The sequence below is a fragment of the Narcine bancroftii genome, chromosome 4 (assembly GCF_036971445.1).
Source record: "Narcine bancroftii isolate sNarBan1 chromosome 4, sNarBan1.hap1, whole genome shotgun sequence".
Lineage (NCBI taxonomy): Eukaryota > Metazoa > Chordata > Chondrichthyes > Torpediniformes > Narcinidae > Narcine > Narcine bancroftii.
Window position 1 is genome coordinate 33,203,651 of NC_091472.1, and position 26,388 is coordinate 33,230,038.

A 26,388-nucleotide genomic window follows, 5' to 3' on the forward strand; every position below is an offset into this window, starting at 1 on the left:
TCCAGTATATAAAGGGTTAACCAAAGCAGGGACCCATGCGCCCGGAAGAAGAATTAAGATATAAAGAAGGACCGGAAATGACGACGTGTCAGCCATATCTGTAGTTCTAAAAAAAATCAAGAAAAAACGAAAGAAAATGAAACATAAAAACCCCTGAAAGAAAAACAAAACCCACCCCCACCCAAAAAGCCCCCCATCTGACCAGAGAGCGATCAGAGAAAAAAGAAGAAATAACACTAAACCTACCCCCATGTCTTCAGACAGCAGCTCCTAATATTAAGGTAAGATCCACCACCTAAACTTATAAGAAGGATTTTATGGAGAAAGACAAAGAGAAAATGGCGAATGTAAAAAAAAACGCGAAAAGTTTTAATAAACAAAAAATAAAAAATCGCCATTTTCAGTAACTCAGAAATAAAATAGTAAAGAATATAATCATATTATTAGTATAGATTAGTATAAAATTAAACATACACATATATTAAAAAAAATTTTCACAGAGGAGAAAAAAAACATATAAAAATGTGTTAGAGATGAACAGGATAATTAAAGCTACAATGATCTATTACTTTTCGAATGGTCAGAAATCAGAGTCTGACTATTAACCTGAAAAAGACCAATATCTACCGCATTTTTTATCAGTCACTCGGGCTGAGAGGTCGCGCTAGACGGGAAATTAGCCGACAGGTAGTTCCGTGCTGCAGACACGGAGTCGAATATTTGACGAGCTTGGTTCTCCGGAGAAATTCTGAGCCTCGCAGGATACAGGAGCACAGGTTTCAGTTTCTTCTCAAAACATTCGGACATCAGATCTTTTAACAGTCTTCGAGCCCGTACTACCTCCGGACTAAAATCTTCATAGGCTCTTAGACTAAAGCCACGAACAGTCACATTTCCAAGTCTTCTGGCTGTACGAATCAATCTATCCTTTGTACTCATGTAGTGCATACGGACCATCACCACTCTGGGTTTAGAAGCTTCAGCATTTCGGTTCCAGATACGATGTACTCTATCGAGTAGCGGTGGATCAGCAGGGAATTCGGATGGGTATGCTTCTTTTAATAGCTCAGCAAAAAACGTCAGGAGATCTCCTTTCTCAATGCCTTCAGGAATTCCAACCAAACGAATATTTTGTCTTCTGGAACGGTTCTCTGAATCAATGCTTTTCAGCTGGAGCGCTTCTAGCTGTTTAATTGCTTTGGAAAGTTTCTGTTCGACCTCAGCCAGTCTAATCTCTTTTTGTTGTACTTCAGTCTGAAGAGCTGCAATTAAGATATGTTGTTTTTTGGTTTCAGCTTCTGAGGCAATTAAAGCTGTACGAAGTTCAGCTAGGTCTTTTTTGCGACAAGCATCTTTGAATTCATCACGAAAAATTTTTTAAAAGTCATTGAAGGTCATCTCACTTAGTTTAATGTCTGGTTGTTTCTTCTCTCGGCCGTCACCTTCTTCTGCCCGGGTTTTAGCTCGTGTAGCTTTTCCTTCAGTCATTTCTTCAAAATTTTCAGACTCAAGTATAAATAGAGAAATAATAAAGATCTTTCTGACTTCTGTGAAGTTAGTTCAAAGGTGGATACAGGTTAAAAGTAGTATATTTTATGGAGCAAAAACCAAAACGTGTTCACTCCATGAGCGCCACCTGGAGACTCCTCATCTATTTTCTAATAACATTTCTAATATTGTCTATTCTAATACTTAATATTTAGGTATTAGAATAGACAATAATTTAAATCATCTGTTTAAATTAAATTGTCAACCATTATTAAAAAAAGATACAAGATGACTTAGAAAAGTGGAAGGACTTACCTATAAATCTGATAGGGAGGGTAAACTGTATAAAATTAACATATTTCTGAGATTACAATATATTTTTCAATCATTACCTATTCCCTTATCAGGAATTTTTTCCCCAAAAATTGAATAAATTAGTAAGAACATTTTTATGGAAGGGTAAGAAGCCAAGAGTGGCTTTGGATAAGTTAACATGGTCATAGAACTAGATGGTTTGCAGTTACCAAATTTTAAAAACTATTGTAGGACCTTGTAGCCCTGCTAAAGACAGAGCTGCTTGAAATAAATGCTGTCCACAAAAAAGGAAGTAAACTAGTAACCTCCGTTTATTCAAACCACGCGGGTTCCTTTTAAGGGGAGGTGACAGGCTCACTGGAGTGATATCATAATGCTGCTGTGAGGCCTGGCTGTTCCCCTGGCAACACGCTCATACAGCCTGAAACTTCTGCGCAGTGGGGGAAAAACCTATGTGCCCTGCCATGCTGGCTGTTTGCTACAGTGATTCAGCCCGTCATGTGTGGGATTGACCCAGCCCGCTACAGCAGCTCAATTAAAATTTTTGTCAAATTTTTATCAGTTAGGCAAAAAAAAAATGGCTTGGCTCAGGATAGAGCTATATAAATTAGAAGAGAATGTTTCTGAACATTCAATTTATAAATGGAATGAGACATTAGTAAAAATAAAAATGCACCAATATTACATCATATATCAAGAATCTGGAGTAATATACATTTAGAAAGAGAGATGGTAAATTATCAATTGCCAAATATGTTAAAGCAGAATCAATTAATTCCTTTTACAATGAATAATTTTTTTTAATGAATGGACAAGAAAAGGAATTAATAAAAGATTGTTTTTTGGGTAATATTTTAATGACATTTGAGCAATTGAAAGATAAATATGAAATATCGAATGACTGCATTTTCTTATTATCAATTTAAAACATATTTAAAGGAGAAGATAAGAAAAAAATTTAAGGTTACCTGAATTAAGTTACTTTGAATATATAATTATGTATACTATATAGATAAAAAAATTTATTACAAATTTACAAAACAATGAAAATGATAAAGAAATGGACAAATCAAAACAACATTGGGAAGAAGATTTAAATATACAGATAAAAAATGAAACTTGGTTGGAACTATGTTGGAATTATGACAAATACAATAAATACTCCGTATCGTATACAATATAATTTGTTACATAGATTATAAATTATGCCTCAAAAATTAAAAGAATGGAATCCTACATTGTCAGATAGGTTTTTCCGCTATAAACAGGAAGTTAGTACAATATTACATTCAAATGATTTTTTTCTGGGAGAAATTAAGTTTAATATTAAGTCGAATAATGAAAAATAAAATACCTCAAGACCCAAAAATCTTTCAATTAAGTTGTATAAATAATAAAGATTTACAGTTTAAGTTGGATAGATTTCAAAATCGATTTATCATGATTGTTTTAGCAGCAGCAAAAATAGTGGCGGCGGAGTCAACTGTATTATTTAAGAAAAGGTTGGACAGGTATATGGATGAGAAGAAGATGGAGGGTTATGGGCATTGTGCAGGGAGGTGGGACTAGAAAGGGGTGTTTGGTTTGGTGCGGACTAGAAGGGCCTAATGGCCTGTTTCCGTGCTGTAATTGTTATGTTATATATGTTATGTTAACTTGGAAAATGGAAACATATTTGAAAATACAGCTTTGGTATATATAGAAATGAATAATTATATTCCATGAGAAAAAATTACTTATAATTTAAGAGATAATTTTGGATAATTTCAACAAATTTGGGAACCATATATAAAGTTTATTAGTGATCGCCAGATTCAAACTTCCTACTCTCAGTCAGATAATAAAATATATTTTATATTCATTGAGTCAATAAAAAGTAGATAATAACTAGATGACACTTTTTTCTTTTGATTTTTTTCCCCTCTTTTTTTTGTTTTCTTTTCTTTGGGGTTATTTGGGGGGTGGAGCGGGAGGTGGGTTGGGGAGAAATGAAAAATATGCATATATATGAATTTATGTAAAATCTATAGTCTTGAATTAATGTGACTTATTAAATAAAAAAAATTACCAGTCCCCATGAAGATTGTGGTAAACTGCCTAAATGACTATCAACCAGTGGGTTTCCCATCAACAGTGATGAAGTGCTTTGAAAAACTGAATATCAGCTCCTGTCAGAGCAGTGACTTGGATTCATCAAATTAGCCTATTGTAACAACAGATCTATCTCACTGGCTTGACATAAAGGCCTGGAATACCTGAACAGCAACGATACATTTATTAGGATTTTCTTTATCGACTGCAGTTCACTTTTAAAACCAACATCTCCAAGACCTGGGACTCAACACACGACTTGTAATTGGATCCTGGATTTCCTCACCTCCAGACCTCAATCAGTGATGACTGGAAGAACATCTCCACAATCTCCATCAGTAATGGAGCACCTCTTTATGCTCAGAGGTCTTGGCGTACCACAGGGCTGTGCTCTTAGCCCCCTGCTCTACCCACTATACACCTATGGCTCAGTATGAAAACACCATCTACCACCTTCTGATGATACCACGGAAGTGGGTTGCATAAAAAGAGGCAATAAATCAGAATACAGGAGGGAGATGGAAAACTTCGCTGAATGGTCCACCAACAACAACCTAACATTCAATGTCACCAAAGCTAAAGAGCTGATTGTTAACTTCAGGAAGGGGAAACCAATATGATCCAGTGATCATTGGGGGGAATCAGTGGTGAAAAGGGTGACTAAATTTAAGTTCTTGGGTGTCACTATCTTGGAGGATCTTTCCTGGACACAACAGACTAAAGGCATCATGAAGAGAACACATCAGCATCTCTACTTCTTCAGAAGTTGGTGGAGGTTTGGTATGGTACCAGAAACCCTGACAAATTTCTGCAGATGTGTGGTGGAAAGTGTGCTGACTGGCCTCTTCACAATCTGGTATGGGGACACCAAGACCACTGAACGTAAAGCCCTGCAAAAGATTGTGGACACAACCCAAGACTTCACAGGCCTCAAGAATATTTACAGGGAATGTGGTCGTCGGAAGCAGCAGCAATCGTCCAGGATCTAGATCACCCAGCACGTGCTCCGAGGGAGGTAGAGGTGCCACAAGACTCATTCCACCAGGTTCAGGAACAGCTACTGCCCCTCCACCATCAGACTCCTCAACAGCAAACTCAATCAGGGACTCATTTAAAGACTCTTACTTTTGCACTTCATTGATATTTTTCTCTCTGTATTGCACAGTTTATTAACATTTCTTTATTTGTTTACAAGTGTATGTTGAGTCGGGTTCTTTTTGCATGGCAAATAAGTAGTAATTTTGCCTCACCTGCAGGAACAAGGACCTCAGGGTTGTATGTGATGTCATGTATGTACTCTGATAATAAATCTGAAATCTATGTTTTCAAAAACGTCACAGTTCTCTCTCTTCCCACAATTTTTTTGCTTCCATGTTTTCCCTTTTGCCTTTACTTGGGCTTTGTCTTCTCTTTTCAGCCACAGTTGTGTCATTTTTCTATTCAAACACTTTTTTTTTGGAATATACTTATTCTGCACTTTCTTTCATTCTTGCAGAAACTCCAGCAATTGCTTCTCTGCCATCCTACTTGCTACCAATGAACTTTTGACAGTTCCTCTCTCATACCTCTGAAGTCCACTAGGGAGTAGAGATACTTCTGACACCTTTGGACTTTAGTTCCTCCCTCTCAAACTGCAGGGAAAATTTTATCATATGATACTAACTGTTTCCTCAGTGTTGCCTTACCTTCCCCCCTCTTATCATCTCTGGTTCATTACACAATATCCAATCCAGAATTGGCATTTCCCTGGTCAGCTCAACCACAAGCCATTCTAATAAGCCATCTCATAGGCATTCTCCATGTTCGTTCTCTTGAGATCCGGTCTCAACCTGTTTTTCCCAATGTCCATAAAATGTTAAAATCCTCCATTGCTTTTCTGACCTGCCTTTTCAATTTGCTGCTGTAATTTGTTATCCACATCCTGACTACAGTTTGGAGATCTGTATATAACTGCCAAAAGTGTCCTTTTACCCTTGCCATTTCTTAACTCAACCCACAATGATTCTATATCTTCTGATCCAATGTCACTTCCTTCTAGTGATTTGATACTATTCCTTTTCAACAGGGACACATCACCTACTCTGCTTACATGCCGATCTTTTCAATACACTGTGGACATCCAGCTCCCAATGATGTCCATCCTTTCGCTACAACTCCATGATAGCCAAAACATCATACTTGTCAATCTGTAGCTGTATTATAAGGCCATCCACTTTATTGCTTCTGCTGTTCAAATTTAAATATAAAATCATAAAGCCCTGTATTGGCCACTTTGTTTGGATCTGTGTACTTGCACTTGTATTGCAACTCATCTCCATGGCTGCAATTTTGCCATCTCTGCCTGACCTTCCACAGAAACTCCCTACTAACTGTCTCTACTTGTGTAACAACTACCTTTTCCTCTGCCTACCACTTTGGTTCCCACCCCCCCTCCTCCCCGCTAATCTAATTTAACCCCCCCCATTCCCCCACCAATAGCAAATTTTCCCTGTCATGATATTCTTTTAAAATTTTAAAATTTAAACATACAGGTCATTTTGGCCCACGAGCCTATGCCACCCAATTAACCTACAACCCCCGGTACATTTCGAACAGTGGGAGGAAACCAGAGTAACCCCACACAGTCATGGGGAGAATGTGCCAACTCCTAAAGACAGCACGTCCTGGTCACTGGTGCTGTAACAGTGTTGTACTAACTGTTCCCCTCTAATTCAGATGTAACCCATCCCACTTGTACAGGTCAGCCCTTCCCCAGAAAAGGCTCCGTAACTTTACCTCATGACTATTGAACTCTATTCCATGGTTAATGAAAGCCAACTAACCATGCACTTTCTTAATACCAGTATCAACCTGTGCAGCAGCTTTGAGTGTCCTATGGACATGAACCCCAGGATTTTCTAGTTCTCTCCACACTTCTCAGAGTTCTGCTATTAATATTGCATTCTGACTTCAAATTTGACCTTCTGAAATGTACCCCGTCACATTTTTCTGGGTTAAACTCCATCTCCCACTTCTCAGCCCACCTCTTGATCTATTCAATGTCCCTTTGTTATCTCTAGTAACCCTTCAGGCTGTCCTCAATCACTAGTGTCATCTACAAATGACCTAAACCCCCCCCCCCTCCCCTCCCCTTCCATTTCCTCATTCAGGTCATTTATATCACAAAGAGGCGAGGTCCCAGAACAGATCTCTGCGGAATAACACTGGTCACCGATCTCTATGTAAAATATGAACTTTCCACAACTCCCTCTGACTTATTTGGGTGAGCCAATTCTGTATCGACAAAGCAAGGTCGTATTTCTAAATAACAAAACAGAGAATTAACAATTGGCAGATCATAATAGCTAGTCTGGAAACTGGACTATCTGGTTTTGGAAAAGGTATCAGATTACAAATCAATGGCCACAGAAGAAGAGGAATTGGTAATTGTGACTGGAATCACCTGTAGCCCTTTTTAATCTCTGTACATTATTCATAAAATAGTAATTATCCAGTGACTCATGTAAGGTGGAACTTCCCATTAAAAGTCTTCTTCAGGGTCCTAGTGGCCCTCAAAGCCTAGTTAAGGCAGGTGTCTTCCCTGCTTGAAAGTGCCTTGTGTTAATAACCCGCTTAAAGGTGATAATTGGCTAATTTAAGGTTACCCAATCTTAACCAATTATCACCTGACAGTCTATGGGTAATGTTGTAATTTGTGCAGCACCTGTGGCAATGAGAAACCACACTGATAGTCTGCGTTCTTTCCTTTCTTTGGCTTGGCTTCGCGGACAAAGATTTATGGAGGGGTATGTTCACGTCTGCTGCAGGCTCGTTGGTGACTGACAAGTCCGATGCGGGACAGGCAGGCACGGATGCAGCAGTTGCAAGGGAAAATTGGTTGGTTGGGGTTGGGTGTTGGGTTTTTCCTCCTTTGTCTTTTGTCAGTGAGGTGAGCTCTGCGGTCTTCTTCAAAGGAGGTTGCTGCCCGCCGAACTGTGAGGCGCCAAGATGCACGGTTGGAGGTGATATCACCGCATTGTTTTTTGAAAACAGGGCAAGGTCATGTCCCCCGGCCCTGTCCCCCATCCTGCTGGGCAGGGAGAGGTCACCATCCTCATCCCCCATCTTGCTGGGTAGGGAGAGGTTGCGTCCTCCAGCCCCGTCCCACTAGTCAGGGAGAGGTCACTGTCCCCCCTTGAGGAGAGGGAAATAATTTCAGTGTAGGTGTAATTTCAGTGTAGTTGCTTCTCCTCTCACCACACATGCACCATCTGGCACTATTTAGGAACACGCAGGCATCAGCTGGCACAATTTAGGGCCCCTTTAAAATATTTGCTACAGGCCCCACAATATATTAATCCGGCACTGCATTGAAGCCCACTTCCAGGACGTGCAGCTATGTTTGACAACAGCAGACTACATCATAGCAGGCAACATCTGGAGGTGGGAATCATCTCCCCACTAGCCTTCACCTTGGCCATGGAGGTGATCAATAGAGCATCTCGATGGGTGTTTGGAGAGCAGCACATAGACCTGGCTTGAGGCTGCCACCTATCAGAGGATATATGGATAATTTCATAATGCTGACCACGGCAAGGCTTGTACTGTATGCCTGTTGAGGAAGTTTCAAGAGAACATTAATCAGGTTTGGACAAAGATCAAGCTGAGCAAGTCCAGCAGCATCTCCATCATCAAGGGGTAGCTGGTTGACCAATAGTTTTACACGGGTGATGAGACAATCCAAACAGTCTTCGAGAAACCAGTGAAAAGTTTAGGACGGTGGTATAACGCATCCCTCAAATATACAGAGCAGATACATCAGCTCAGAAGGATGCCATCGGTGATGTTAAGAGCATTGACAAAACCACACAATCTGGCAAGTTGAAGTTCTGTTGTATGTAGTTTGGGCTCTTTCCACGCCTCATGTGGCCACTATCCCTGTATGAAGTTCCAGTAACAAAAAGCTGGAGACACTGACCAACTCATATATAAGGAAGTGGCTTGGACTTCCCAGGTGCCTCAGCACCACAGGGCTTTATGGGAAAGGAGTCCTAGGCTACCCATTTCCAGTCTTTCAGAGGAGTATAAGTGCACCAAAGTAAGACCGAAGATGATGTTAGCAGAGGTGAGTGATCCATTTGTAGCTCAAGCTGCCATCATCCTGGATACAGAGAGGATATGGATTCCGTCAGAAGCAACTAAGCAAGCAAAGATGGAACTCCAGCATCATGGGCCAAGTCCAGCAAGGGAGGAATGGTCTTGGTCTTGGGGCCAGTACACCAGCCTGGAACAAGGATGCTCCATCTCAGAGACGCAGGATTGTGAAGCAGGAGATATGTTGGCAGGAGGAGTCGGCAAGTTATGCAAAGGCTGTCACTCAGGCAAGGCCAATGGATGAGATGGAAGGGAGTAGAGAAAAGGAAGATGTCCTGGAAAGAGCTGTGGGAGATGGAGACATTCAGAGCGAATGTCACCATCAGGGCTGCATATGAAGCCTTTCTGTCTGCCCCAAATCTCAGCCAGTGGTATGGAGAGGATCCTACATGCTCCCTCTGTCCAACTTCAGCAACACAGAAATGTATTTTGGTGTGTTGCAAGACCAGCTTCGTTCAAGCCCAATACACTTGGCGTCACAACCAGGTGCTATGGTGTCTTGTAGCAGTGCTAGAAAATCGGATGACAGAACCAGAATGTTAATGTTGGGATTGGGGTGGGGGGTGGTAAAACTAAATGGTAATCAAAGAAGTGTATGTTGGGGACATTCTCTCAAGTGTATATATTTCAATGCAAGGAGCATTGTAAGAAAGGTAGATGAGCTTAGAGCATGGATTAACACATGGAAATATGATATTGTAGCCATCAGTGAAACTTGGTTGCAGGAGGGGCATGATTAACAGGATTCTGTTGTTTTAGGTGTGACAGAACAGTGGGGATAGAAGGTGGAGGAGTCACATTGCTTGTTAGAGAAAACATTACAGCGATGCTATGGAGGTAGATTGGAAGTTTTGTCCAGTGAGGCTTGCCCATGAGTGTAAGAGAGGAATGGGAAAGGCATAAAAGCTCTAATAAGGGTGTAGTATAGATCACCTAATGGGCAGAGGGAATTAGAGAAGCAAATTTTTAAGGGGATAGCATATATATGTAGTAAACATAAGGTGGTGATTGTAGGAGATTTTAACTTTCCATACATTGACTAGGACGCCCATACTATAAAAGGGCTGGATGGATTGGAGTTTGTCAAATGTGTTCAGGAAAGTTTTCTAAATCAATATATAGAAGAACCGACTAGAGAGGGTGCAGTATTGGATCTCCTATTAGGGAACGAGATAGGTCAGGTGACAGAGGTTTGTGATGGGGAACATTTTGGGTCTAGTGATCATAATATTATTAGTTTTGGGTTAATTATGGAGAAGAATAGGACTGGGACTAAGGTTGAGATTCTTGATTGGAATAAGGCTAATTTCGAAGAAATGCGGAAGGATTTAGAAGGTGTGGATTGGGATGATTTATTTTCTGGGAAGGTTGGAACAGTTAAATGGAGGATATTCAAGGGGGAAATCTTGAGTGGACTGAGTATGTCCCTGTGAGGATTAAAGGAAAGGTTAGAAAATATAAGGAGCCTTGGTTTTCAATGGATATTGGGAAATTAGTTTCAAGGTAGAGGGATGTATACAATAGGTATAGACAGCAGGGAATATATAGAGTGGGAAAAAAAAATCTCAAGAAAGACATTAGAAAGGCTAAAAGGAGATATGAGATTGGTTTGGCAGGCAAGGTTAAAATAAATCCAAAGGGCTTCTACAACTACATTAAAAGTAATAGTGAGGGATAAAATTTGGCCCCTTGAGATTCAGAGGGGTAGGGTATGTAAAGAGTTAGAAGAGATGGGGGAAATTTTAAATAATTTTTTTTCTTTAGTATTTACTAAAGAAAGGAATATTGAGTCAGATTTTTCCACTGTTTAAAAAAGACTCTAAAAGTTAATCTGGTAATTAACTGGTGAGTCTGATGTCGGTGATGGGTAAATAGATGAAGAGTGTTCTTAGAGATGGTATATACAATTATTTGGATAGACAGGGTTTGATTAGGTTAGTCACATGGTTTTGTGCGTGGTAGATCATACTTAACACGTCATAGAGTTTTTCGAAGAGGTTACTAAGAAGGTTGATGAGGCGAAGGCTGTTGATGTTGTCTATATGGGCTTTACTAAGGCCTTTGACAAGGTTTCACATAAGAGGTTAGTTAGGAAAGTTCATCATTAGGTATTAATGTTGAAGCAGTGAAATGGATTCAACAATGGTTGGAGGGGAGATGCCAGAGAGTAGTTGTAGAGCTCGTCGAAAGAACCAAAGACTTGTTGATCCAAACCAAGGCTTTTATTAGCAAAAGACCGGAGCTCTTCACAGGTGGCCGACCAGTCCGGAATGATCCGACCTGGCTAGGGACACAACCCTTTAAGGCCCAAACAATAGGTGTGGCTTAGCTCTCAGCCAATCGCTGTAAGCACAGTCTAGATACAGTAACTATATACACTATGTACATTGGTGATAGATCTATACTATCACAGTAGTAGTGGAAAATTGTTTGTCCAATTGGAGGCCAGTGACTAGTGGAATGCCTTAGGGATCGGTCCTGGGTCCATTGTTGCTTGTCATATATATTAATGATTTGGATAATAGGGTGGTAAATCGGATGAGTTAGTTTGCACATGATATTAAGATTGATGGTGTTGTGGCCAATTAGAAGAGTGGGCTGAAAGATGGTAGATGGAATTTAATACTGATAAGAGTGCGGTGCTACATTTTGGTCGGACTCATCAGCAGAAATCGTACATGTTAAATGGTAGATAATTGAGGTATGCGGTAGAACAAAGTGATTTAGGAATCCTGGCACATAATTCCCTGAAGGTGGAGTTGCATGTGGATAGGATGGTGAAGAAAGCTTTTGGTCTGTTGGCCTTCATAAATCAGAGTATTGAGCGTAAGAGTTGGAATGTCATGTTGAATTTGTATAAGGCATTGGTAAGGCTAAATTTGGTAAATTATATGTAGTTTTGGTCATCAAATTATAGGGAGGACATAAACAGAACAGAGGGCAGAGAAGATTTACAAGAATGTTGCCTGGGTTTCAGGGTTTGAGTTACAGGGAAAGGTTAAACAGGCTGGGACTTTATTCCCTGGAGCGTAGAAGATTGAGGGATGATTTGATAGAGGTATTTAAAATTATGAGGGGGGACAGATAGAGTTAGACAGGCTTTTTCCATTGAGAGTGGAAGAGATTCAAACAAGAGGTCATAGATTGAGATTGAAGGGGGGAAAGTTTAGGGGAAATGTGAGGGTTTTTTCACTCAATGGGTGGTGGGAGTGTGGAATGAGCTTCTGGCCAAAGTGGTAGATGCAGGCATAATTTTAATATTTAAGGAAAAGTTGGATAGGTACATGGACAAGAGAGGTATGGAAGTTTATGGGCTGGGTGCGGGTAAATGGGAATAAGTGGAAGAATGTGTTTGGCATGGACTAGAAGAGCTGAACTGGTTTATTTCTGTGCTGTAATTGTTATATGGTTATACGTGTCATAGTGTTTGAAGCTCAATTTTCAGGTCATCAACTTTGAGCCTGAGTTCCTCAAGCAGCCAACACATGCTGCAGATGTGGTCAACTAGAGCCACAATAGGATCCACCGACTTCCACAGCCTGTGACTATAGCACATCACCTGGACCTGCATCCTTATTTTATTTAAATAGCTGTAATTATGTGTCTTATTTAATTGCTGAGTTTCCAATAACATTGTTTAGTCTCAAGTACCAGCCCACTTTAAATTTAGACATCCAGCAGGGTTACAGGCGCTTTCGGCCCAAGAGCCCATGCTATCCAATTACACCCAAATGACCTATACCTTTTATGTTTTGAATGGTGGGATGAAACTGGAGCACCTAGAAGAAACCCCCGCAGACACTGGGAGAATTTACAAACTCCTTATATACAGTGCAGGATTTGAACCTGGTCGCGATCACTGATGCTGTAATAGCGTTGCACTATCCATTACGCTAAACATGCCACCTTGTACAATATGTATTTTTGAGTGGTTTAAAAAGGAAGATTTAAAAAATATAACCTGATGCCCTAAGAAGCCTCTGGAAACAATTTTCAAATTCCACTTACACACCTTCCCCACTGCTTAAGATTCCCTTCCTCTAATGGCTCATGTTCATTACCATCATCTTTTACCAGCACTTTTTAATCCCTCCGCCTCCCCCTCTCCCTCTACTTTCACTCACTCTCCACTTTCACTTCCCTTTCCTCTCCCACTCCCTACACTTTCCCTAACTCTCCCACTCCCTCTTCACTTCCACTCCCTCTTCTCTCACTCACTCTCTACTTTCACTCCCTCTCCCTCTCCCACTTTCACTCATTCTCCACTTTCACTCACTCTCTTTCTGACTCCCTTCTCACTCTCCCTTCTCTTTCTCTGAATCTCTCTCTCACTCTTCTCTCTCTCTCCCTCTCCCCCTCTCACTCCCCTCTCCCTCATTCTCTTCCTGCTGTATCTCTCACTTATGCTTCCTCACTCATGCTCTCTCTCCCCACTCTCTCCCCTCACCCTCAATCTGTCGCTTGATCTGTTGCGCGCACTCTTGCTGGTGCTCTCTCTCTCACACATGCTTTCCCTCCCTCTCTCACTCTCTCTCCCTCTCTTGATGTGCAGCCCAATGAAAGAACTGCAACTCCATTCATTTCAATAGAGATTTTATAGCTACACCGAAAAAGACAAAACATAGTCTGATGCCTATTTAAACTTGTTTATGCTTGTAATAAAGGCTCATCACTATTTTGAGATATTTTGTTTCATTTTTAACTATTTTTTCACTCCTTGTCAGAGTTATCTCTACAGTATTGATACCAAGCCAAAATTCACTATTTCAAGGGTTAGTAACATTTTGACATCATTTATGTTCTCTTCAACTAAATCTCTTTTGATTGAACTCTGATACATAAAACTATGGTTTCATTTTAATTTGCATTTGAACAATATTTTGGAAATCACTGATAAAAGTTAGTTTGTAATGAAATTTAAAGAATTGAAAGTAAACATTTTGACCTAGGTACATCAGAAATCAATCTATCTTTCAATAAACACATAATATTTTAATTTTACAATATCCAACTATTTCTTAAATGATTCCAAACTTTTTATCTACATGACTTAACCAGAATTCCCTTTGAAACCAGATATCATTTATGTGTTTCTGATCTGTGCAAGAAACTATGTGGCTAGATGCTAGATCCTTCTCCATGAAGAACTTCTGCCACTAAACTTAAACTAAATTGTAAATATACATCAGATCACAGCTGATTTTTAGAACACAGTGTTATGACTATGTGTTACTTGGGATGCAAGATTTAAATAACAAAAACTTCCACCATGTCAGGAAACTGTTCACACACACACACACACACACACACACACACACACACACACACACACACACACACACACACACACACACACACACATACATACATACATACATACATACATACATACATACATACATACATATATATATATACCTACTCCCCACAGTGGTGCACTACAGTTATTACAGTGAGAAGGTATATTTTTACGCGGTTACAAAATAGTTCATATTATCCTGACTATACAATATCCCTCCTTCTCAAGATAAAGGAAAAATGAGTTTTTTTATCACTTTCTTTCCAGTGCAACTTAAGTAACTGAACTTGTACACTAGTTTATTTACACAACTATTTTAAAATAGTTCTTATCGATATTACACTGGCGGCAGTATGTAGCTTTGCCATCTTGTGGATTTGGCTGTGACCGTTGGGCTCGGTGTAGCTGGTACACGTGTAGGTCATGTAGCTTGTTGTGCTTCACCTGATATCTGCTGTGTTGATGTTTTGGTATTAGTGGTTGTGGTCTCTTCACTTGATATTGGTGTTACAGGCTTTGCTTTCTATTTCGTCACACCTTGTGTCAGCCAGATGTGAATTCTGTTCCTCCTCAGCTGAATGCCAAAGTCTGTCTCGACAATGTATGATCTTGGTGTCTCAGCTTCTCTGATGACCTTTTCTGGGGTCCATATTTTCAATATTGGCTCTTGAATATGCACATGCTGCCCTCTGAAGAGTTCTGGCAATGTTTGTCCATGTTTGCTATAATGCTGGTGTCCTTCTTCTTGCGTGTCAGCCAGACTTGTGGTTTCCTCCTGGTCTTCTGGAGGGTGTATTTCACTTGGCAGAGTTGCTTTATATCTCCTGTCATTTAAAAGTTCTGCCAGGGACTTCATGACATTCATTAAAGGTGTTGCTCATAATGATACAAGAGCTAGTTCTGGGTCTTCTTTTGTTTCGTGACACTTAACTAGTGTTCGTAGTTTGCACTTGTCTTTCAATAAACCCATGACCTTTGGGGTAGTATGGGAATGATGTAGTGATAACAAACCCATATTCTGTTAGCTTTAGATTTAGAAGATAAACAGAATGTGTTTCTGATGTAAACAGGATGTAGGTATTTTTTACATTCTGTTTTAGGTGGAGGTTTAGTAGTATGTTGTTGAAAAGGAAATATTTTTGCCAATTTATTAGAAATCAGATAAAACAATTTTTGGACCTTAATGCTGACTCTATGGATAATAAATTTGCTCTTTGGGGTGCAATGAAGGCATACATTCATGGTCAGATAATGTTTTTCTTCTAAAATTAAAAAGGAGTATATGTCTTAAATTAATAATTTAGAGACAGAAATATCCACTTTAGAAAATGAATTGCATAAGCAGTCATCAGAAGAAAAAAAGAATTCTAGAGAACAGAATGTTACAGAATAATACATTACAATCTTATAGAATGGAGAAAATTATGAGAAATAAATAGATATTATGAAATGTGGGATCAAGCACATAATGTATTAGCTTGGCAATTGAAAATTGAACAAGAATCAAAAACTATTATTGCAATTCAAGGTAATATATCATAAATCTCAGGATATTAATAAATGTTTTCAACAATTTTATATGAAATTATATAAATCAGAATCTGGGTAAGATTACATAATATAATTGATCAATTTTTAACTCAAGTAAATTTACCTAAATTAACTATGGAAGAGCAGAAAATATTAGGAACCTCTTTTACAGCTGCAGAAGTAGCAAGAGTTTATAGTTTACAGAATAATAAGTCCCCTGGTGATGATGGATTTACATCAGAATTTTATAAAGAATTTAAGGACGTGCTGATTCCTGTGTTTATGAAAGTTTCAAAACAATTCAAAGAAACTGGAAATTTCCCTGAATCCTTCAAGATCCAATTATAACAGTAATTCCAAAAAAAGGTAAAGACCCATTAATGCCACCATCTTATAGACCAATATCGTTATTGAATGGAGATGATAAGATAGTGGCTAAATTACTAGCAAATAGATTGGAATTTTTTTTACTGAAACTAATCAACAAGGATCAAATGGGATATAAGGATAAAAGAAAATTGGTAGATAATGTAACTCGGTTGATTAGTTTAATTAATCTGGCCCAAAAACAAGAAAATTTGGGTGTTGCAGTTGCTCTCGAAGCAGAAAATGCATTTGTTAGAGAAGAGTGGGACTTTCTTTTTAAGACTCTTGTTAAATTTGTCTTACGGTATACGTTTATAAACTGGATAAAAGCATTGTATATTAATCCAAGAGCAAGAGTAGTAACAAATGGGTTTATCTCTGATTGTATTAAATTAACAAGATCAACAAGACAAGGCTGCCCATAATCACCAGCTCTGTTTATATTAGTGATTGAACCACTATCTGAACTCATTAGAACAGATTTAGATATTAAGGGTATTAAAATAGGGACTACTGAACATAAAATTAGCTTGTTTGTGGATGATGTGATTGCCTATTTGACAGATCCAGTAAGTTTATTAAATAAATTATACATGCAACTAGATTTATATGGGGTAGTTTCAGGATATAAAGTTAATTGGGACAAAAGTTAAATTATGCCTTTGATATCAGGTGATTATATTCAGTGTAGACAAAATATGAAATTTAAATGGATAAAGTATTTTGGAATTCAAATTGATAACTTTAAGAAAATCTTTTTAAATTTAATTATGGGCCATTGTTTAAGAAAATTGATGAGGATTTTTAAAAAATGGGTGGATTTACCAATTACATAATTGGTCAAGTACATTGTATTAAAATTAGTATTTTTCCATGAGTGTAATATTTATTTCGGAAACTGCCAAAATGTTTGGCCTGGAAGTCAGCCTGAAGAAAACTGAGGTCCTCCATCAGCCAGCTCCCCACCATGACTACCAGCCCCCCCACATCTCCATCGGGCACACAAAACTCAAAACGGTCAACCAGTTTACCTATCTCGGCTGCACCATTTCATCAGATGCAAGGATCGACAATGAGATAGACAACAGACTCGCCAAGGCAAATAGCGCCTTTGGAAGACTACACAAAAGAGTCTGGAAAAACAACCAACTGAAAAACCTCACAAAGATAAGCGTATACAGAGCCGTTGTCATACCCACACTCCTGTTCGGCTCCGAATCATGGGTCCTCTACCGGCACCACCTACGGCTCCTAGAACGCTTCCACCAGCGTTGTCTCCGCTCCATCCTCAACATCCATTGGAGCGCTTACACCCCTAACGTCGAAGTACTCGAGATGGCAGAGGTCGACAGCATCGAGTCCACGCTGCTGAAGATCCAGCTGCGCTGGATGGGTCACGTCTCCAGAATGGAGGACCATTGCCTTCCCAAGATCGTGTTATATGGCGAGCTCTCCACTGGCCACCGTGACAGAGGTGCACCAAAGAAAAGGTACAAGGACTGCCTAAAGAAATCTCTTGGTGCCTGCCACATTGACCACCGCCAGTGGGCTGATAACGCCTCAAACCGTGCATCTTGGCGCCTCACAGTTTGGCGGGCAGCAACCTCCTTTGAAGAAGACTGCAGAGCCCACCTCACTGACAAAAGGCAAAGGAGGAAAAACCCAACACCCAACCCCAACCAACCAATTTTCCCTTGCAACCGCTGCAATCGTGTCTGCCTGTCCCGCATCGGACTTGTCAGCCACAAAGGAGCCTGCAGCTGACGTGGACTTCTTACCCCCTCCATAAATCTTCGTCCGCGAAGCCAAGCCAAAGAAAGAAGAAATATTTATTTCAATCATTATCTATTGATATTCCTCAAAAGTTTCTCAAAGATCTAAATAAAATTAAAAGGAAATTTTTAGGGAAAGGTAAAATGTCGAGGATCTCTATGGAAAAATTTACAAGGAGATTTGAATTGGAGGTTTAGAACTTACAAATTTTGAATATTACTACAAAGCAGCCCAGTTAAGATTTCTTCGTTCCTTTTTTGAGGAGGGAGAAAAGATGGCTTGAGTTACTATAGAAATGAATAAGATAGATGAAAAAGAATCTTAGGAATTTCTATATGAATGAAACAAGATATCATTAATGGGAGAAGTAGGTACACCATATTAAGACATCAATTAAAAGCTTATTTACAAGAAAGATTAACTGCCTCTTATTTATTGTTAGAAGATGGAATAGAAACAATAATATCAAATCCAAGTATAAAAAAGTTTATATCTGTGATGTATCTATTACTCTTAAGGGGGGTAAATAAGAAAGATTTATATTAATCGAAACAAAGGTGTGAAAAGGATTTGGCCATAGAAATTGGCCACAAATGTATTATGATAATATGAAAAACACAATAAATGTCAGTATAGTATAATTTTATACATCAGTTATATTTTACACCACAAAAACTCAATAGATTGAATGCATATACTTCGGATAAGTGTTTCTGATGTAAACAGGACGTAGGTATTTTTTACATTCTACATGGACATGTCTTAAATTGAACTTTTTTTTGGACCAATGTTATAGATTTTCTTCAACAGATAATGGGTGTTAGACTCCTGAGAAATCCTATGTTATTTCTTTTGGGGGATATTTCATGGATTAAAAGATTTAAAGTTGGATTGGTTTCAAAAAGAATTTTTAAAAATCGCATTGGCAGTTGCCAGAAAATGTGTAGCCGTTTCATGGAAATTGGACACGGACTTAGTATTAGATAGATGGCATGGTGAAATGCCAAATTGTATACCGCTGGAAAAGATTATGTATAACCTAAAGAATAAATATGATAATATTTTTGAGAATTTGATTTCCATATATGCAAAAGATATGTGTTATAACTTTATGAAGATCTATATTGTTAATTGGTAGACTATGGTTCAAGCTTGTCATTCCAAAGCCTCACTTCATCTTAACTTCTTATTTTATTCTTGCCAGATGTTTTATATGTATCACTTTTTTATAAATATACTTAGATTTTGATTAAGTATTATATACTCTACAGTAGTGTTTTAGTTCATCATATATCTTGTATTCAGTGGATATATTCATAGTTGTAGAAGTTAACATAATTAGGTTATAATTTAGTTATAATGTAAAATATAGTGTTGTTTATACTATTAACCTATTTTGTTATTTTTTTTCTGTTCTATCTCTTTTCTTTATTTTTGCTTGTTTTCTCTGGGGATTTTTCTGTGTGGGAGGGAATGGGTGGGGGGAAGAAAAATGATAACATTAGCATGTATTAAATTTGATTTATAGTAATTTGGCTATGTATGTATTTTTTACTTGTGCCAATAAACTCCTTTTAAAAAAAAAGACATATTCTGCTGCCAGCTTTCTGAATTCTTGTGACGTGAACTGTTCCATTATCACATATTACTTGCTCAAGTATTCCTTGTTCAGCATGGAATGCTCTCATTTCTGAGGTGATAGTTGACACTCTCAGGTCTTTCACTCTTTTGATGAATGGAAACCTAGAGTAGTAACAGGCTTCCATTAAATACCACTCATTTATTTGAAAATTTTATTTATAATTTGTATCAATACAAAAAAAATAATTCAATGATATAGCAATTATCATAAGTCATACACAATGATGCAATTAAAAAAAATTTCTTCCCAACTCCCCCCAAAGAAAGAAAAAGAAAAGAACACCTACCTCTACATATGTAATATTATTAGCATATATACTATTCATTGATTATTTTTATGGTTTCTAATAGGGAGGGGTGGGTGAAGTGCATAAGGTGGATGGAATCCATATATGGTTTCCAAATTTTATAAAATTTTTCAACTCTATTCCTTAGACTATATGTATTTTTGTCTAAAGGTATACAATTTTGCATTTCATTATGCCATCTGCCTAATAGTACCACATTTTCTGTTTTCCATGTTACTGCTATACATTTCTGTGCAGTCGTTATTACTATACTTCAACATTTTCTTGATATTTATCCAATTTCAGTTTTAAATCTTTTTCATATATATTCCCAAGTAAAAATATTCTTGCATTTTTTTTGTATCTTTATCTGCCCTAATAATACACTCAAATTGTTCCAAAACATTTCTACTTTTTTGCAGGACTATAACAAATGTAAAATGTCCCTATTTCCTTGGTATATCGAAAACACTTAACCGAATAATTAGATTTAAGTCTATTTAATTTATGTATAGTATAATTCATGAAGAAAATTATATTGAACCATTTAATTGTATTTGTAACACTCTCTTGACATAATTTTGACCATATTTCCTCTTGAATTTGTATATTTAAATCTCTCTCCCATCATAATTTTGATATATATAAATCTTTTTTCCTTGTAATTGCTTGTAATTTTACATACATATTAGTAATAAATTTCTTAACCATAAATGTATCTGTTATTGTACCTTCAAATTTACTTTGTTCTGGGAGCCTCAAATCTGTTCCTAATTTCTTTTTTTAAGTACATTTTAATTGGTGAGATGCAAACATTGTTTTATTTTATATATTATATTATAAAATTGCTCAAAGGTTAAAAAGAATGATCCTAAAAATAATCTTTTATCCTCTATATAGCTTTACTATACCAACTAATAAATAAAGAGTTATTCATCAATTTTGGCAATTGATAATTTTTAATTCCTTTCTCCACATTAATTTCATGACATGTTTTTAATATATGTTTTAAAATTGGTATCTCCATATTTCCTTTAAACAGTTCACTGTTTTGATAGAAGTATTTAAGATTATGAAAGGGATAGACAGAGTGGATGTGGATAGACTATTTCCGTTAAGAGGAGGAAAGATTAAAACAAGAGGACATGAGTTAAGAATTAAGGGGCAGAGGTTTAGAGGTAACATGAGGGGGAACTTCTTTACTCAGAGAGTGGTAGCCGTGTGGAATGAGCTTCCGGGAGAAATAGTGGCGGCGGAGTCAATTGTATTATTTAAGAAAAGGTTGGATAGGTATATGGATGAGAAGAAGATGGAGGGTTATGGGCATTGTGCAGGGAGGTGGGACTAGAAAGGGGTGTTTGGTTCGGTGCGGACTAGAAGGGCCTAATGGCCTGTTTCCATGCTGTAATTGTTATTATTATGTTATGTTATGTTCCATTTATACAAAATTTGTTCTGGGATAGTTTCTCCAATTTTATTCATTTTGATCTGAACCTAAGCTAACTTTATAGCCCGATACTAATCCATATTCTTTTAATCTTATATTCATCTTATTTAACAATATTTCTGGTCTCATTAAATATACAATAACATCATCTGCAAACAAACTAATTTTATGTTCTTTATTACCTATCTCAAATCCTTTAATTTTTTAATAAATTCTAATTATTTCTGCTAATGGCTCTATGCTAATGCAAATACAAAAGGTGACAATGGGCAACTTTGTCTAGAAGACCTTTCTAACAAAAAAGGTTTTGATATTTGTCTATTCATAATCACTTTTGCTTTTGGCTAGACATCCAATGCTTTTATCCAATTTATAAAAGTATTTGGAATCCCAAAAGCATTGTGTTTTAAACAAAACAATCCCATTCCAATCGATTAAATGCTTTCTCTGCATCTAGCACAACCACTACTGCTGGAATCCTTCTATTATGTGCTACATTTATCACACTTAAAAATTTAACTATGTTATGTGCTGCTCTTCTATTTTCAATAAAAACAATTTGATCCATATTTATTAATTTTGGCAAAAAATAAGCAATTAGCTAATAATTTTGATACAATTTTGTAATCTGTATTCAATAATGATATAGGTCTATATGGATAAGGTTGTAAATAATCTTTTCCTTTCTTTGAAATTACTGTTATTAACACTGTTTTAAAAGATTATGGTAGGTCATGTACTTCTCTCATTTGGTCTAATAACCCCATTAGTACAGATATTAATAACTACTTAAACTCTTTATAAAATTCTGGTGGAAAATCATCTTCATCTGGTGCTTTATTATTTTGCAATGATATCAGAGTCTATTTCAGGAAAAATATATATTAGACAATCTTAACTTTTCATCTTCATTTAACACAAGTAATTTAAATTGTATCAAATACTTATCTATTTTATTACATTTTTCAAAGATTCTGAATGATAAAGTTTAGAATAAAATTCCTTAAAATTATAATTTATCTCCTGCATTTTATAAGTAACCTGACCAGTAGGTTTCTTTGTAGCCATTATTGTCTTTAATTGCCATGTAAATACTTAATGAGCCCTTTCACCTAATTCATAATATTTTTGTCTCAATCTCATTATGTCCCTCTCCATTCTATAAGTTTGTATTGTATTAAATCTTAATTTTTTTGGATTCTAACAATATTCTTTTCTCCTCCTTTTTTTTTGCACTTGTATTTCCTTCTCCAATTTCATTATTTCTTTTTCTAACTGGTCCATCTCTTTCATATATTATTTCTTTACATTTGAAGTATAACTTATTATTTGACCTCTTAAATATGCCTTCATAGAATCCCTTATCGTAAACTTGCTTGTTGCTGAATCATTATTAGTTTCAAGAAAAAAAATTAACTGTTGTCTCATGAAATTACAAAATTATTTTTTCTTCAATAATCTTGTATTTAACCTTCATCTATAACCTATATTTTGTTCTTCTTCCAACAAAATTGACAAAATTAAAGGTGAATGATCTGATATAACTCATGCTTGATACCTGTACTCAAACTTTTGTACTCTATATTGAAATTGTGTAGAAATTAAAAACATGTCTATTCATGAATATGTTTTACATCAAAAAGAGTAAAATGAATAACCTCTTTCACTTGGGTGAATTCTTCTTCAAATATCTATTAAACATATCTTTCATTAAATATATTGCTATTTTAGCTACTTTATTTTTCATAGTGTTATCTCCTGATCTATCCAATTTAGGGTCTAAAGTAAAATTAAAATCTTCTCCTAATATAATTTTACCCTTGCATTTGATAATTACATGAAACTATCTTGTATAAATTTACTATCATCTACATTAGGAGCGTACACATTAATTAAGGTCCATAGTTCTGAATAAATCTGACAATTTTCTATAACATAACTTCTTGCTACATCTACAATTTCTTGTAAAAAGCAATATCCATTTTAGTCTTTTTCATATATACTAATAATTTCTTATGCTTTATTGGATTTTGTATCCCATTAATGTGAATACTAATAAAATTCAATTTTCGGCCATCAGATATTTTTCTAAATCTACTAACCATCCATCCTTCCAATCCCATCCCTCTCACATTTAAAATAGTAAAATTATATTTCATTGTATAATTATTATAATTAGGTGTATTAAAAAGGAAAAAAGAAAGAAAAACAGAAAAGGATAGAAGACCCCCCCCACCAATGCGTACATTATTAATAATACATCCTTAAAAACATGATCAATAGGAGTTGTGGTTGAAACCACACCAACACATGACTCCGTAGAAGCTAGGGCTACACTTCCAACTTACTCTCTCGAAATATTGTACTGTCCCTTGTTGCATTAGATCTATACAATCTATGCCAATTACAAATTTTTACTTATTTATAAATCTTTCAGGTTAAGAACTTTCCTCTCTAATATTCTCTCTCTCTCTCTCTCTCTCTCTCTCTCTCTCAAAAAAAAACTTTTTTAATATTAACTCTTTCCTTCTCTATATTATCAGCTGTAATCTTTCTGCATCATCTCTCACTTCACCCATTACTCCCCTCTTGTCTCTCTTTCTCCGGCAATGAATCTGCAAACACCTTTGCATCATTGGTTTCTGTAAAAAATCTATTTTTCACTTCTGGAACAAAAATTTTCAATACTGCTGGATACCTTAAATTAAAAGTATAACCTTTCTTCCATAACACATTTTTAACAGCATTGAATTCTTTTATTTTTTTTCAACAAATTAAAAGTTATATCAGGGTAAAAGAAGATCGTATTTCCATTATAAATTAATGATGATTGTCTTTCTTTCACTTGCTTTGCTGCCAGTTCCAGAATTTTTTCTCTCACCTCATAACAAAGCAACTTTACCAGTGTCGGACCAGGCTTTTGATCTGGTTGCAGTTTCACTCGTAATGCTCGATGAGCTCTTGCAATGTCAATAACTCCTTGAAATTCAGTTACCCTCAAAGATTGCGGAATCCAATGTTGAAAAAATTCTTGATATCTTGACTTTCATCGGCTTCTTTAAGTCCAACAATTTTTATATTATTCCTTCTACTGAAATTTTCTAAAATGTCAATATTTTGAGTTAGTTGATCTTTTGTTGCAGCTGCTTCAGCTTGAATTTTTTCATCTGCTCTTTAACATTTTGAATTTCAAATTCGTTCCCTTTAATTTTTTTCTTCCACAACTTCAAATTTCTTATTCACTTGCATCATCATTCTTTCCACCTTCTTTGTAAAGTTCTTATTTTCAACTATATTCTTGTTATGAGTCCAGAGGACCACAAAACACAGCAGCAATAGATATTCATCAAGACAAATGGTTATTTAAACAAAAGTTGCTTTTAATTATCTTTAAACATGAAAACAGAAGCACACTTTAACTTATCACTATTAACTTAACTAACCTAACTTAACCCCTTCTTATTCTAAGTGCATGTGTATGTAATGTGTATGTAAGTTCAGAAAAGTTCTTTGATTCACAGTCTAATCTCACTTCCAGTAAACCTCCAAGTTTACTGGTTGAAAGCAATTCTTATAATGTGCACAGAATTTAACATTTATGAAGTTCACCAGGCTTTGGTGCTTGAAAGGTAAATAGTTACCACTCTGAAAGGTTCATGTCAGTTTTCAGAGAGAGAATTGTTGTTTGCTGGACACAAACTTATCCCTTTTAATCAGCCACTTCAGTGTCTTGCCGAAGAAACTTGCCCCATCAGGGTTTTTCAGATGATAACCTCTTTCTTTCGGGTCACCACAGAGTTCCTTTTTGTTTCCCTTATTTCAAGTGAAACATTAGGCAGCCAGTCCTCTCTTCTTGCATGAACCACAATGGCTTTGACCAGGCTGAACTAAGCACTCACAACCCGTCTTCCAAATGGGATTTTTCCACAAGCTTTCCAGCTTGTCCTGTTCCAGTCCCAGCTGCTGCTGCTGACTGTAAAACTGCAGAACTGATCTCTCTCTCTCTCTCTCTCTCTCTCTCTCTCTCTCTCTCTCTCTCTCTCTCTCTCTCTCTCACACACACAGAGAAAAGCCTGTTTGATTCCCCCTGCTTGCAAAAACCACATGACCCTCTTAGAACAGTAAACAGCACTCCCAGACAGCCTGCGGGTCTGAACTACTCCTCTGAATTCTTTCATCTGTTGCTTTTCAAAACAACAATCCATTAGTGAAGTTTCTTGGGCACTCTCAAAAGCTTTTGCAAAGGCTCTTGGACCAGCCTGTCTAGCTTGAGCAGAGTGCCATTATTTTAAATGAGATCTGTTTTGAAGTGTTTGTATGTGACTCATGCATCTTCTTCTCCTGTGACAGGCAGCCATTGTCAATGGAGACCTTGGACAGTGATGTCCAAGGTCTCCCCAGCTCCAGGCTTATCACCACAGGCTCCTACCTTCTGGACAGCTCCAGGATTCTTCTTCAAGGTAGGCATCTCTTCCTTTTCTGTCTCTTTTTCTTGTCAATTTCTTGTGAAGTAACAGCTGTTTTATTTTTCTTTGGTGACATCTTGTACTGTTTACTAAATCTTCTAACAGCTTTTCCTTCTTTTTTTCAACCACTTCAACCTTTTTTTTAACCCTTTTTTGGTCTTTTTCCAGAGAGAGAAGGGGTTCCAAGTCAAACCTCACAACATCACGTGGCACCCCTGCCCTCCATTAAATAGCACTCTTGATTCTCGGTGAACAAGTCTGCTCTCACTGTGTTCCATGGCCTGGCAAGTACCTCTGAGGAAATAATTTCCTCTTTTTGTTGTGAGTTTCTGTTGATCTTTTTCAATATCTTCTTACCTGGATCTCATAACTGACAGTCATCAATTGCAACTCACAGCAGCTATCCAAACCTAGAATTGCTGATCCGTCTGCATCTACCACGTAGAATGTACAGAGGATGTTCTTTCCCTTATGGCAGTCATTGATCTCAGGTCTCCCTAACTTCTTGATCATGGGTCCACCTTAGGCCTTTAATGTGACACCTGCTTTTTC

The 26,388-nt window shown here is 37.1% G+C and overlaps 2 long non-coding RNA genes across 2 annotated transcripts in view; one reads left to right on the forward strand and one right to left on the reverse strand.

Moving 5' to 3' along the window:
* Positions 1-26,388, reverse strand: part of LOC138760441 (uncharacterized) — a 217,856-nt gene that overhangs the window by 20,519 nt on the left and 170,949 nt on the right. The gene's annotated exons all lie outside the window — the stretch shown is intronic.
* LOC138759799 (uncharacterized) lies at positions 116-26,142 on the forward strand. The gene is made up of 3 exons (XR_011355092.1): positions 116-281; positions 25,721-25,830; positions 26,005-26,142. It is a non-coding gene; the product is annotated as an uncharacterized lncRNA (long non-coding RNA).